This window comes from Eleutherodactylus coqui, unplaced genomic scaffold, assembly GCF_035609145.1.
Source record: "Eleutherodactylus coqui strain aEleCoq1 unplaced genomic scaffold, aEleCoq1.hap1 HAP1_SCAFFOLD_149, whole genome shotgun sequence".
Classification (NCBI taxonomy): Eukaryota; Metazoa; Chordata; class Amphibia; order Anura; family Eleutherodactylidae; genus Eleutherodactylus; species Eleutherodactylus coqui.
The window spans coordinates 277,501-289,522 of record NW_027102623.1 but is presented as its reverse complement, the minus strand read 5'-3'; positions in this window follow the sequence as shown (position 1 = coordinate 289,522).

Here is a 12,022-nt window from a genome sequence, read left to right as displayed (position 1 = left end):
GAAAATGACAAAGTCCAAACGCTCCAGGCGCCGGCCAGGGGGGCGGACCCGGCTGGCCGGGCTGGCGGGGGCTGCGGCTGCCGGGGCTGAGCCGAGTGTCGATGCATGTCCTGAGAACCGGGAAGGGGACAAACCAGTAGCTCCAGGCCGAGCTGGAGTTCCAGGAGGTCGGCCTGACTCTGGAGGTTTTCCCCCTGGCTTTTCCCATTGGCCAAAATGGGGGAAGTCAAAAAAGCACCCCCGGCAGATGTATGCAGAGGGGCTGGCTGGTGATGGGGAGCGGGCTGTTGGCAGCGGTGTGCTGGCTGCAGAGGTGTGCATGGGCGGCTGCGGAGGGCCCCCCGAGTGCACCTGCCCGTGGTGGCTGAAAACCCAGGCTGAGCCTCCGATGTGCCCGGGCAGGACCCCAGGAGGCCGGGCACAGAACGCCGGTTGCCCCCTTGCCGTTTGATGAAGCTTGCACGGTCAGAAAAGTTTCAAAGTCCCAACGGGGAGAGAGTGCTGACGGTGAGGGGGGTGCTGGCTGCTCCAGGGGCCGGGAGGGAGGCCCTGGAGGTGGGCCTGGGGGTGTGGCGGGGCCCCCTGAGAGCACCTACCAGCAGTTGCTCAAGACCCTGCCTGAGCCTCCGGTGTTGCAGGGCAGGACACCCATTGGCGGGGAAAAGCAGGTGGCAGCCCCTGCTGAAGTCCTTGGCAGAGATGAGTCTTTGAAAAAAATGACAAAGTCCAAACTGCTCCAGGCGCCGGTCAGGGGGGCGGACCCGGCTGGCCGGGCCGACGGGAGCTGCGGCGGCTGGGGAAGAGCCGAGTGTCAAGGCATGTCCTGAGAACCGGGAAGGGGGCAAACCAGTAGCTCCAGGCCGGGCTAGGGTTCCAGGAGGTCGGCCTGACTCTGGAGGTTTTCCCCCTGGCTTTTCCCCATAGGCCAACATGGGGGAAGTCAAAAAAGCACCCCCGGCAGATGTATGCAGAGGGGCTGGGGGGTGACGGGGAGCGGGCTGTTGGCAGCAGTGTGCTGGCTGCAGAGGGCCCCCGAGGTGCTGCACCTACCAGTAGTTGCTCAAGACCCCCCATGACCCTCCGGTGTTGCAGGTCAGGACACCCATTGGCGGGGAACAGCAGGTGGCAGCCCCTGCTGAAGTCGTTGGCAGGGATGAGTCTTTGAAAAAACGACAAAGTCCAAACGCTCCAGGCGTGCCGGCCAGGGTGGCGGACCCGGCTGGCTGGGCCGGCGGGAGCTGCGGCTGCCGGGGCTGAGCCGAGTGTCGATGTATGTCGTGAGAACCGGTATGAGGGTAATCCTGGTCGCTCCGGGCCGAGGCACGGTTCCAGGAGGGCGGAAGGAGCGGGCCCGTTTCCCCTGATAGCGCCGACGGCGGTAAATTAGGGCCTCGCAAAACGTCAGGACGAACACCTTTTTTGCATATAAGGGAACGAGCGGTGTGCGGTCCTTGACAAAGTGACTATTTCTCAATGTGCTGAGGAGTGGGGACCGCTCAAAGTCAAAGCACCGCGGCCGCCCCTCTGCCACCTCCCTGGGAGCAGAGTCATCGAGCGCGAGTGTCCCCACTCCGCCTGTCCAGGCCGCGGGGCCGACAGGCTGGCTGGCTGCCCGGGCAGACCCCGCTCTCCGAGCGGCCGGGCCCCAACGTTCGAGAGGTGTAGGAAGCCACCTTGGGGGTGCTGCGGAGGCCCCCCTGACACCGCCTCCAAGCCCTTGCTGAGAGCCCTGTCCTAGCTGCCTGCGCGGGCAGGCGGGACCCCCCAGTAGGCCGTGCACAGCCCGCGGCAGCCACTGCTGAAGCCCAGGGCAGTTGGCAGAGATGAGTCTTTGAGGAAAAACGACAAAGTCCAAACGCTCCAGGCGCCGGCCAGGGGTGCGGACCCGGCTGGACGGGCCGGCGGGAGCTGCGGCGGCTTGGGAAGAGCCGAGTGTCAATGCATGTCCTGAGAACCGGAAAGGGGACAAACTAGTAGCTCCAGGCCGGGATGGAGTTCCAGGAGGTGGGCCTGACTCCGGAGGTTTTCCCCTTGGCATTTTCCCATTGGCCACAATGGGGGAAGTCAAAAAAGCACCCCCAGCAGATGTATGCAGAGGGGCTGGCTGGTGATGGGGAGCGGGCTGTTGGCAGCGGTGTGCTGGCTGCAGAGGTGTGCATGGGCGGCTGCGGAGGGCCCCCCGAGTGCACCTGCCCGTGGTGGCTGAAAACCCAGGCTGAGCCTCCGATGTGCCCGGGCAGGACCCCAGGAGGCCGGGCACAGAACGCCGGTTGCCCCCTTGCCGTTTGATGAAGCTTGCACGGTCAGAAAAGTTTCAAAGTCCCAACGGGGAGAGAGTGCTGACGGTGAGGGGGGTGCTGGCTGCTCCAGGGGCCGGGAGGGAGGCCCTGGAGGTGGGCCTGGGGGTGTGGCGGGGCCCCCTGAGAGCACCTACCAGCAGTTGCTCAAGACCCTGCCTGAGCCTCCGGTGTTGCAGGGCAGGACACCCATTGGCGGGGAAAAGCAGGTGGCAGCCCCTGCTGAAGTCCTTGGCAGAGATGAGTCTTTGAAAAAAATGACAAAGTCCAAACTGCTCCAGGCGCCGGTCAGGGGGGCGGACCCGGCTGGCCGGGCCGACGGGAGCTGCGGCGGCTGGGGAAGAGCCGAGTGTCAAGGCATGTCCTGAGAACCGGGAAGGGGGCAAACCAGTAGCTCCAGGCCGGGCTAGGGTTCCAGGAGGTCGGCCTGACTCTGGAGGTTTTCCCCCTGGCTTTTCCCCATAGGCCAACATGGGGGAAGTCAAAAAAGCACCCCCGGCAGATGTATGCAGAGGGGCTGGGGGGTGACGGGGAGCGGGCTGTTGGCAGCAGTGTGCTGGCTGCAGAGGGCCCCCGAGGTGCTGCACCTACCAGTAGTTGCTCAAGACCCCCCATGACCCTCCGGTGTTGCAGGTCAGGACACCCATTGGCGGGGAACAGCAGGTGGCAGCCCCTGCTGAAGTCGTTGGCAGGGATGAGTCTTTGAAAAAACGACAAAGTCCAAACGCTCCAGGCGTGCCGGCCAGGGTGGCGGACCCGGCTGGCTGGGCCGGCGGGAGCTGCGGCTGCCGGGGCTGAGCCGAGTGTCGATGTATGTCGTGAGAACCGGTATGAGGGTAATCCTGGTCGCTCCGGGCCGAGGCACGGTTCCAGGAGGGCGGAAGGAGCGGGCCCGTTTCCCCTGATAGCGCCGACGGCGGTAAATTAGGGCCTCGCAAAACGTCAGGACGAACACCTTTTTTGCATATAAGGGAACGAGCGGTGTGCGGTCCTTGACAAAGTGACTATTTCTCAATGTGCTGAGGAGTGGGGACCGCTCAAAGTCAAAGCACCGCGGCCGCCCCTCTGCCACCTCCCTGGGAGCAGAGTCATCGAGCGCGAGTGTCCCCACTCCGCCTGTCCAGGCCGCGGGGCCGACAGGCTGGCTGGCTGCCCGGGCAGACCCCGCTCTCCGAGCGGCCGGGCCCCAACGTTCGAGAGGTGTAGGAAGCCACCTTGGGGGTGCTGCGGAGGCCCCCCTGACACCGCCTCCAAGCCCTTGCTGAGAGCCCTGTCCTAGCTGCCTGCGCGGGCAGGCGGGACCCCCCAGTAGGCCGTGCACAGCCCGCGGCAGCCACTGCTGAAGCCCAGGGCAGTTGGCAGAGATGAGTCTTTGAGGAAAAACGACAAAGTCCAAACGCTCCAGGCGCCGGCCAGGGGTGCGGACCCGGCTGGACGGGCCGGCGGGAGCTGCGGCGGCTTGGGAAGAGCCGAGTGTCAATGCATGTCCTGAGAACCGGAAAGGGGACAAACTAGTAGCTCCAGGCCGGGATGGAGTTCCAGGAGGTGGGCCTGACTCCGGAGGTTTTCCCCTTGGCATTTTCCCATTGGCCACAATGGGGGAAGTCAAAAAAGCACCCCCAGCAGATGTATGCAGAGGGGCTGGCTGGTGATGGGGAGCGGGCTGTTGGCAGCGGTGTGCTGGCTGCAGAGGTGTGCATGGGCGGCTGCGGAGGGCCCCCTGAGTGCACCTGCCCGTGGTGGCTGAAAACCCAGGCTGAGCCTCCGATGTGCCCGGGCAGGACCCCAGGAGGCCGGGCACAGAACGCCGGTTGCCCCCTTGCCGTTTGACGAAGCTTGCACGGTCAGAAAAGTTTCAAAGTCCCAATGGGGAGAGAGTGGTGACGGCGAGGGGGTGCTGGCTGCTCCAGGGGCCGGGGGCAACCCCTGGAGGCTGGGCACGGACCGCGGCCGCCCCCCTTGCAGTCGGACAATGTCTGAGGAGACAAGTCATGAAAATGACAAAGTCCAAACGCTCCAGGCGTGCCGGCCAGGGGTGCGGACCCGGCTGGCCGGGCCGGCGGGGGCTGCAGCTGCCGGTGCTGAGCCGAGTGTCAGTGCAGGTCCTGAGAACCGGGAAGGGGACAAACCGGTGGCTCCAGGCCGAGCTCTAGTTCCAGGAGGTCGGCCTGACTCTGGAGGTTTTCCCCTTGGCTTTTCCCCATAGGCCAAAAGGGGGGAAGTCAAAAAAGCACCCCCGCCAGATGTATGCAGAAGGGGCTGGCTGGTGATGGGGAGCGGGCTGTTGGCAGCGGTGTGCTGGCTGCAGAGGTGTGCATGGGCGGCTGCGGAGGGCCCCCTGAGTGCACCTGCCCGTGGTGGCTGAAAACCCAGGCTGAGCCTCCGATGTGCCCGGGCAGGACCCCAGGAGGCCGGGCACAGAACGCCGGTTGCCCCCTTGCCGTTTGACGAAGCTTGCACGGTCAGAAAAGTTTCACAGTCCCAACGGGGAGAGAGTGCTGACGGTGAGGGGGTGCTGGCTGCTCCAGGGGCCGGGAGGGAGGCCCTGGATGTGGGCCTGGGGGTGTGGAGGGGCCCCCTGAGAGCACCTACCAGCAGTTGCTCAAGACCCTGCCTGAGCCTCCGGTGTTGCAGGGTAGGACACCCATTGGCGGGGAACAGCAGGTGGCAGCCCCTGCTGAAGTCCTTGGCAGTTGGCAGAGATGAGTCTTGGAGAAAAAAAACGACAAAGTCCAAACTGCTCCGGGCGCCGGTCAGGGGGGCGGACCCGGCTGGCCGGGCCGAGGGGAGCTGCGGCGGCTGGGGAAGAGCCGAGTGTCAAGGCATGTCCTGAGAACCGGGAAGGGGGCAAACCAGTAGCTCCAGGCCGAGCTGGAGTTCCAGGAGGTTGGCCTGACTCTGGAGGTTTTCCCCCTGGCTTTTCCCCATAGGCCAAAATGGGGGAAGTCAAAAAAGCACCCCCGCCAGATGTATGCAGAAGGGGCTGGCTGGTGATGGGGAGCGGGCTGTTGGCAGCAGTGTGCTGGCTGCAGAGGGCCCCCGAGGTGCTGCACCTACCAGTAGTTGCTCAAGACCCCCCCTGACCCTCCGGTGTTGCAGGGCAGGACACCCAGGAGGCGGGGAACAGCCGTGGCAGCCCCTGCTGAATCCCACGGCAGTTGGCAGAGATGAGTCTTTGAGAAAAACGACAAAGTCCAAACGCTCCAGGCGCCGGCCACGGAGGGCGGACCCGGCTGGCCGGGCCGGCGGGAGCTGCGGCGGCTGGGGCTGAGCCGAGTGTCGATGCTTGTCGTGAGAACCGGTATGAGGGTAATCCTGGGCCCTCGGGGCCGAGGCACGGTTCCAGGAAGGCGGAAGGAGCGGGCCTGTTCCCCCTGATAGCGCCGACGGCGGTAAATTAAGGCCTCGCAAAACGTCAGGACGAACACCTTTTTTGCATATAAGGGAACGAGCGGTGTGCGGTCTTTGACAAAGTGACTATTTCTCAGAGTGCTGGGAAGGGAGTGGGGGCCGCTCAAAGTCAAAGCACCGCGGCCGCCCCTCTGCCACCTCCCTGGGAGCAGAGTCATCGAGCGCGAGTGTCCCCACTCCGCCTGTCCAGGCCGCGGGGCCGACAGGCCGGCTGGCTGCCCGGGTAGACCCCGCTCTCCGAGCGGCCGGGCGCCACGTTCAAGAGGTGTACGAAGCCACCTGTGGGGGGTCTGCGGAGGCCCCCCTGAGAGCGCTGATAACCCTGTCCTAGCTGCCTGCGCGGGCAGGCGGGACTCCCCCAGGAGGCCGTGCACAGCCCGCGGCAGCCACTGCTGAAGCCCAGGGCAGTTGGCAGAGATGAGTCTTTGAAAAAACGACAAAGTCCAAACGCTCCAGGCGCCGGCCACGGGGGGCGGACCCGGCTGGCCGGGCCGGCGGGAGCTGCGGCTGCCGGGGCTGAGCCGAGTGTCAATGCATGTCGTGAGAACCGGTATGAGGGTAATCCTGGTCGCTCCGGGCCGAGGCACGGTTCCAGGAGGGCGGAAGGAGCGGGCCCGTTTCCCCTGATAGCGCCGACGGCGGTAAATTAGGGCCTCGCAAAACGTCAGGACGAACACCTTTTTTGCATATAAGGGAACGAGCGGTGTGCGGTCTTTGACAAAGTGACTATTTCTCAATGTGCGGAGTGGGGACCGCTCAAAGTCAAAGCACCGCGTCCGCCCCTCTGCCACCTCCCTGGGAGCAGAGTCATCGAGCGCGAGGGTCCCCACTCCGCCTGTGCAGGCCGCGGGGCCGACAGGCTGGCTGGCTGCCCGGGCGACCCCCCTCCGAGATGCCGGGCCGGGGCAGACTGTGCAAACGCGCGCGGGCGTGTTTTCTTCCCCTGGGGTGGAGCCCTTCCACCCCACGCCGTCCGAGGCCCGTTGGCCTCGGGCGGCCTGCCTCCGAGAGTGGGAGAGAGACGGAGGACGGCGGCCCGCGGCGGCGCGAGGCGTCCCCGTTGCTCCACCACGACTGCCAGCCGGTCGATCCTACCGGTAGCCTGGGCTTGTCTCCGCTCCGCCTGTCCAGGCCGCGGGGCCCACAGGCGGCTTGCCTGGGAAGACCCCGCTCTCACCGAGCGGCCGGGCGCCACGTTCAAGAGGTGTACGAAGCCACCTGTGGGGGGTCTGCGGAGGCCCCCCTGAGAGCGCTGATAACCCTGTCCTAGCTGCCTGCGCGGGCAGGCGGGACCCCCAAGAGGCCGGGCACAGCCCGCGGCAGCCCCCGCCGAAGTCCACGGCAGTTGGCAGAGACGAGTCTTGGAGAGAAAACGACAAAGTCCAGACGCTCCAGGCGCCGGCCAGGGGTGCGGACCCGGCTGGCCGGGCCGGCGGGAGCTGCGGCTGCCGGGGCCGAGCCGAGTGTCGACGCATGTCGTGAGAACCGGTATGAGGGTAATCCTGGGCCCTCGGGGCCGAGCTACGGTTCCATGAAGGCGGAAGGAGCGGGCCTGTTTCCCCTGATAGCGCCGACGACGGTAAAATAAGGGCTCGCAAAACGTCAGGACGAACACCTTTTTTGCATATAAGGGAACGAGCGGTGTGCGGTCTTTGACAAAGTGACTATTTCTCAGAGTGCTGGAGTGGGGACCGCTCAAAGTCAAAGCACCGCGGCCGCCCCTCTGCCACCTCCCTGGGAGCAGAGTCATAGAGCGCAAGTGTCCCCACTCCGCCTGTGCAGGCCGCGGGGCCAACAGGCTGGCTGGCTGGCTGCCCGGGCGACCCCCCTCCGAGATGCCGGGCTGAGGCGTAGGCAGCCGCCTCCATCACCACCACCCAAGGCGAGAGAGTGGGTCAACGGGAGAGCCGTCGCGGCCGGGGGACCCTCGCCGCGCCCATGTCCGGGGAAGGACCACAAGGGCCCTGCTCCCCGGCGCCCCGGCGAGCGGGTTCACCCTCGGCGCGTACGGCTCTCGAGGATGGGGAAGGGACGCGCGTGGGCGTCCCTCCCGTCCCCCGCGGAAGAAGGCGAGCGACTCTGCGCGTCGGGACACCCCGCGGAGCCCCCTGCGGGGGGAGTACTCCGGGGGAGAAGCGTGGCGCAGGGGGTGCAGCCCTTTCCCAGGCCACCGTGCGACGGCGTCGGTGGGGCCGACGCCGAGAGAGAGAACGATCCGGGCTCTCCCGCCTCAGGGCGGCCGAGAGCGGGGCACGGGCCCCACGTTTGGTGACGGTTTTCCCGAAAGCGAAGGACCCCCGCCTGTCCCCTCGGGCTCCGGCCGATGCGGGCGGTCCAGGGCGGGGATAGGGGACGGCGGCCTGCGGACGACGCGCTTTATCCCCAGAAGGAGCGAGGCATGAGGGGGTGTTCCACCCCCGCCGGCCGGTCTCGCTCCTTCTCCGGGCTACGCCTCGGCGGAGTAAAGACCCCCGGGTCAACGCTCCCGCGTCCGGGTGCCGCCGCGCGTCCCCTTCCCGCGGGGGGTGGATCCCTTCCACCCCTGGCCGTTCGAGGCCCGTGCGCCTCGGGCGGCCTCCCTTCCGAGAGAGGGAGAGAGAGACGGAGGACGGTGGTCCGCGACGGCGCGAGACGTCCAAGTTGTGTTCCCCACGGCGGCTACCCGGTCGATCCCGCCCGGTGGCCTAGGCTTTTCCCCACTCTGCCTGTCCTGGCCGCGGGGCCGACAGGCTGTCTGCCCGGGTAGACCCCGTTCTCACTGAGCGGCCGGGCCCCAACGTTCAAGAGGTGTACGAAGCCACCTCGGGGTGGAGCCCTTCCACCCCTGGCCGTCCGAGGCCCGTGCGCCTCGGGCGGCCCCCCTTCCCGAGAGAGGGAGAGAGACGGAGGACGGTGGTCCGCGACGGCGCGAGGCGTCCAACTTGTGTTCCCCCACGGCGGCTATCCGGTCGATCCCGCCCGGTAGCCTAGGCTTTTCCCCACTCTGCCTGTCCAGGCCGCGGGGCCGACAGGCTGTCTGCCCGGGTAGACCCCGTTCTCACTGAGCGGCCGGGCCCCAACGTTCAAGAGGTGTACGAAGCCACCTCGGGGTGGAGCCCTTCCACCCCTGGCCGTCCGAGGCCCGTGCGCCTCGGGCGGCCCCCCTTCCCGAGAGAGGGAGAGAGACGGAGGACGGTGGTCCGCGACGGCGCGAGGCGTCCAACTTGTGTTCCCCCACGGCGGCTATCCGGTCGATCCCGCCCGGTAGCCTAGGCTTTTCCCCACTCTGCCTGTCCAGGCCGCGGGGCCGACAGGCTGTCTGCCCGGGTAGACCCCGTTCTCACTGAGCGGCCGGGCCCCAACGTTCAAGAGGTGTACGAAGCCACCTCGGGGTGGAGCCCTTCCACCCCTGGCCGTCCGAGGCCCGTGCGCCTCGGGCGGCCCCCCCTTCCCGAGAGACGGAGGACGGTGGTCCGCGACGGCGCGAGGCGTCCAACTTGTGTTCCCCCACGGCGGCTTCCCGGTCGATCCCGCCCGCCGGTAGCCTAGGCTTTTCCCCGCTCCGCCTGTCCAGGCCGCGGGGCCGACAGGCTGTCTGCCCGGGTAGACCCCGCTCTCCGAGCGGCCGGGCGCCACGTTCAAGAGGTGTACGAAGCCACCTTTGGGGGGGCTGCGGTGCCCCCCGCCCCGAGAGTGCCTCCCAGGCCGAGGGAGCCCGGCGGTCGAGTGTCGTAGGAAAGCGCGTGCCACGGCTGTGTCGGTCACAGGGGCCAGAGGTAGTTTGGGCAACGGCTTAGATCCGTATGAAGCTCATCCTTTCCGGCCTGTTCTGGCGGCGGCTAGGCGCGCGCGCGCGAATGGCACGACGCCCCTGGTTCCAGCGAGGCGACGGCGCCCCGCACCCCACTCTCTGGGCCGAGCAGAGCCCCCGAGCGCAAGGTTCCCCGCTCCGCCTGTCCAGGCCGCGGGGCCAGCAGGCTGTCTGCCCGGGTAGACCCCGCTCTCCGAGCGGCCGGGCCCCAACGTTCAAGAGGTGTACGAAGCCACCTTGAGGTGGAGCCCTTCCACCCCTGGCCGTCCGAGGCCCGCCGGTAGCCTTGGCTTGTCCCCACTCCGCCTGTCCAGGCCGCGGGGCCGACAGGCTGTCTGCCCGGGTAGACCCCGCTCTCCGAGCGGCCGGGCCCCAACGTTCAAGAGGTGTACGAAGCCACCTTTGGGGGGGCTGCGGTGCCCCCCGCCCCGAGAGTGCCTCCCAGGCCGAGGGGAGCCAGGCGGTCGAGTGTCGTAGGAAAGCGCGTGCGCGGCTGTGTCGGTCACACGGGCCAGAGTTAGCTTGGGCAACGGCTTAGATCCGTATGCAGCTCAACCTTTCCGGCCTGTTCTGGCGGCGGCTAGGCGCGCGCGAACGTCACGACGCCCCTGGTTCCAGCGAGGCGACGGCGCCCCGCACCCCGCTCTCTGGGCCGAGCAGAGCCCCCGAGCGCAAGAGTCCCCGCTCCGCCTGTCCAGGCCGCGGGGCCGACAGGCTGTCTGCCCGGGTAGACCCCGCTCTCCGAGCGGCCGGGCCCCAACGTTCAAGAGGTGTACGAAGCCACCTCGGGGGGCTGCGGTGCCCCCCGCCCCGAGAGTGCCTCCCAGGCCGAGGGGAGCCAGGCGGTCGAGTGTCGTAGGAAAGCGCGTGCGCGGCTGTGTCGGTCACACGGGCCAGAGTTAGCTTGGGCAACGGCTTAGATCCGTATGCAGCTCAACCTTTCCGGCCTGTTCTGGCGGCGGCTAGGCGCGCGCGAATGTCACGACGCCCCTGGTTCCAGCGAGGCGACGGCGCCCCGCACCCCGCTCTCTGGGCCGAGCAGAGCCCCCGAGCGCAAGAGTCCCCGCTCCGCCTGTCCAGGCCGCGGGGCCGACAGGCTGTCTGCCCGGGTAGACCCCGCTCTCCGAGCGGCCGGGCCCCAACGTTCAAGAGGTGTACGAAGCCACCTCGGGGGGCTGCGGTGCCCCCCGCCCCGAGAGTGCCTCCCAGGCCGAGGGGAGCCAGGCGGTCGAGTGTCGTAGGAAAGCGCGTGCGCGGCTGTGTCGGTCACACGGGCCAGAGTTAGCTTGGGCAACGGCTTAGATCCGTATGCAGCTCAACCTTTCCGGCCTGTTCTGGCGGCGGCTAGGCGCGCGCGAACGTCACGACGCCCCTGGTTCCAGCGAGGCGACGGCGCCCCGCACCCCGCTCTCTGGGCCGAGCAGAGCCCCCGAGCGCAAGAGTCCCCGCTCCGCCTGTCCAGGCCGCGGGGCCGACAGGCTGTCTGCCCGGGTAGACCCCGCTCTCACCGAGCGGCCGGGCCCCAACGTTCAAGAGGTGTACGAAGCCACCTCGGGGGGCTGCGGTGCCCCCCGCCCCGAGAGTGCCTCCCAGGCCGAGGGGAGCCAGGCGGTCGAGTGTCGTAGGAAAGCGCGTGCGCGGCTGTGTCGGTCACACGAGCCAGAGTTAGTTTGGGCAACGGCTTAGATCCGTATGCAGCTCAACCTTTCCGGCCTGTCCTGGCGGCGGCTAGGCGCGTGCGAACGTCACAACGCCCCTGGTTCCAGCGAGGCGACGGCGCCCCGCACCCAACTCTCCGGGCCGAGCAGAGCCCCCGAGCGCAAGAGTACCCGCTCCGCCTGCCCAGGCCGCGGGGCCGACAGGCTGTCTGCCCGGGTAGACCCCGCTCTCCGAGCGGCCGGGCGCCACGTTCAAGAGGTGTACGAAGCCACCTAAAGGGGGCTGCGGTGGCCCCCTGCCCCGAGAGTGCCTCCCAGGCCGAGGGAGCCCGGCGGTCGAGTGTCGTGGGAAAGCGCGCGCGCGGCTGTGTCACACGGGCCAGAGTTAGTTTGGGCAACGGCTTAGATCCGTATGCAGCTCAACCTTTCCGGCCTGTTCTGGCGGCGGCTAGGCGCGCGCGCACGTCACGACGCCCCTGGTTCCAGCGAGGCGACGGCGCCCCGCCACCCCACTCTCCGGGCCGAGCAGAGCGTCCGCTCTCGCTCCTTGGAGCAGAGCCCCCGAGCGCAAGAGTCCCCGCTCCCGCCTGTCCGGGCCGCGGGGCCGACAGGCTGTCTGCCCGGGTAGACACCGCTCTCCGAGCGGCCGGGCCGCAACGTTCAAGAGGTGTACGAAGCCACCTTGGGGGGCTGCGGAGCCCCCCCTCCCCATGAGAGCGCCTCACAGGCTTTGCTGATAACCCCGTCCTAGCTGCCTGCGCGGGCAGGCGGGACCCCCAGGAGGCCGCGCATAGCCCGCGGCAGCCACCGCTGAAGTCCACAGCAGTTGGCAGATAGGAGTCTTGGAGAAAAAAACGACAAAGTGC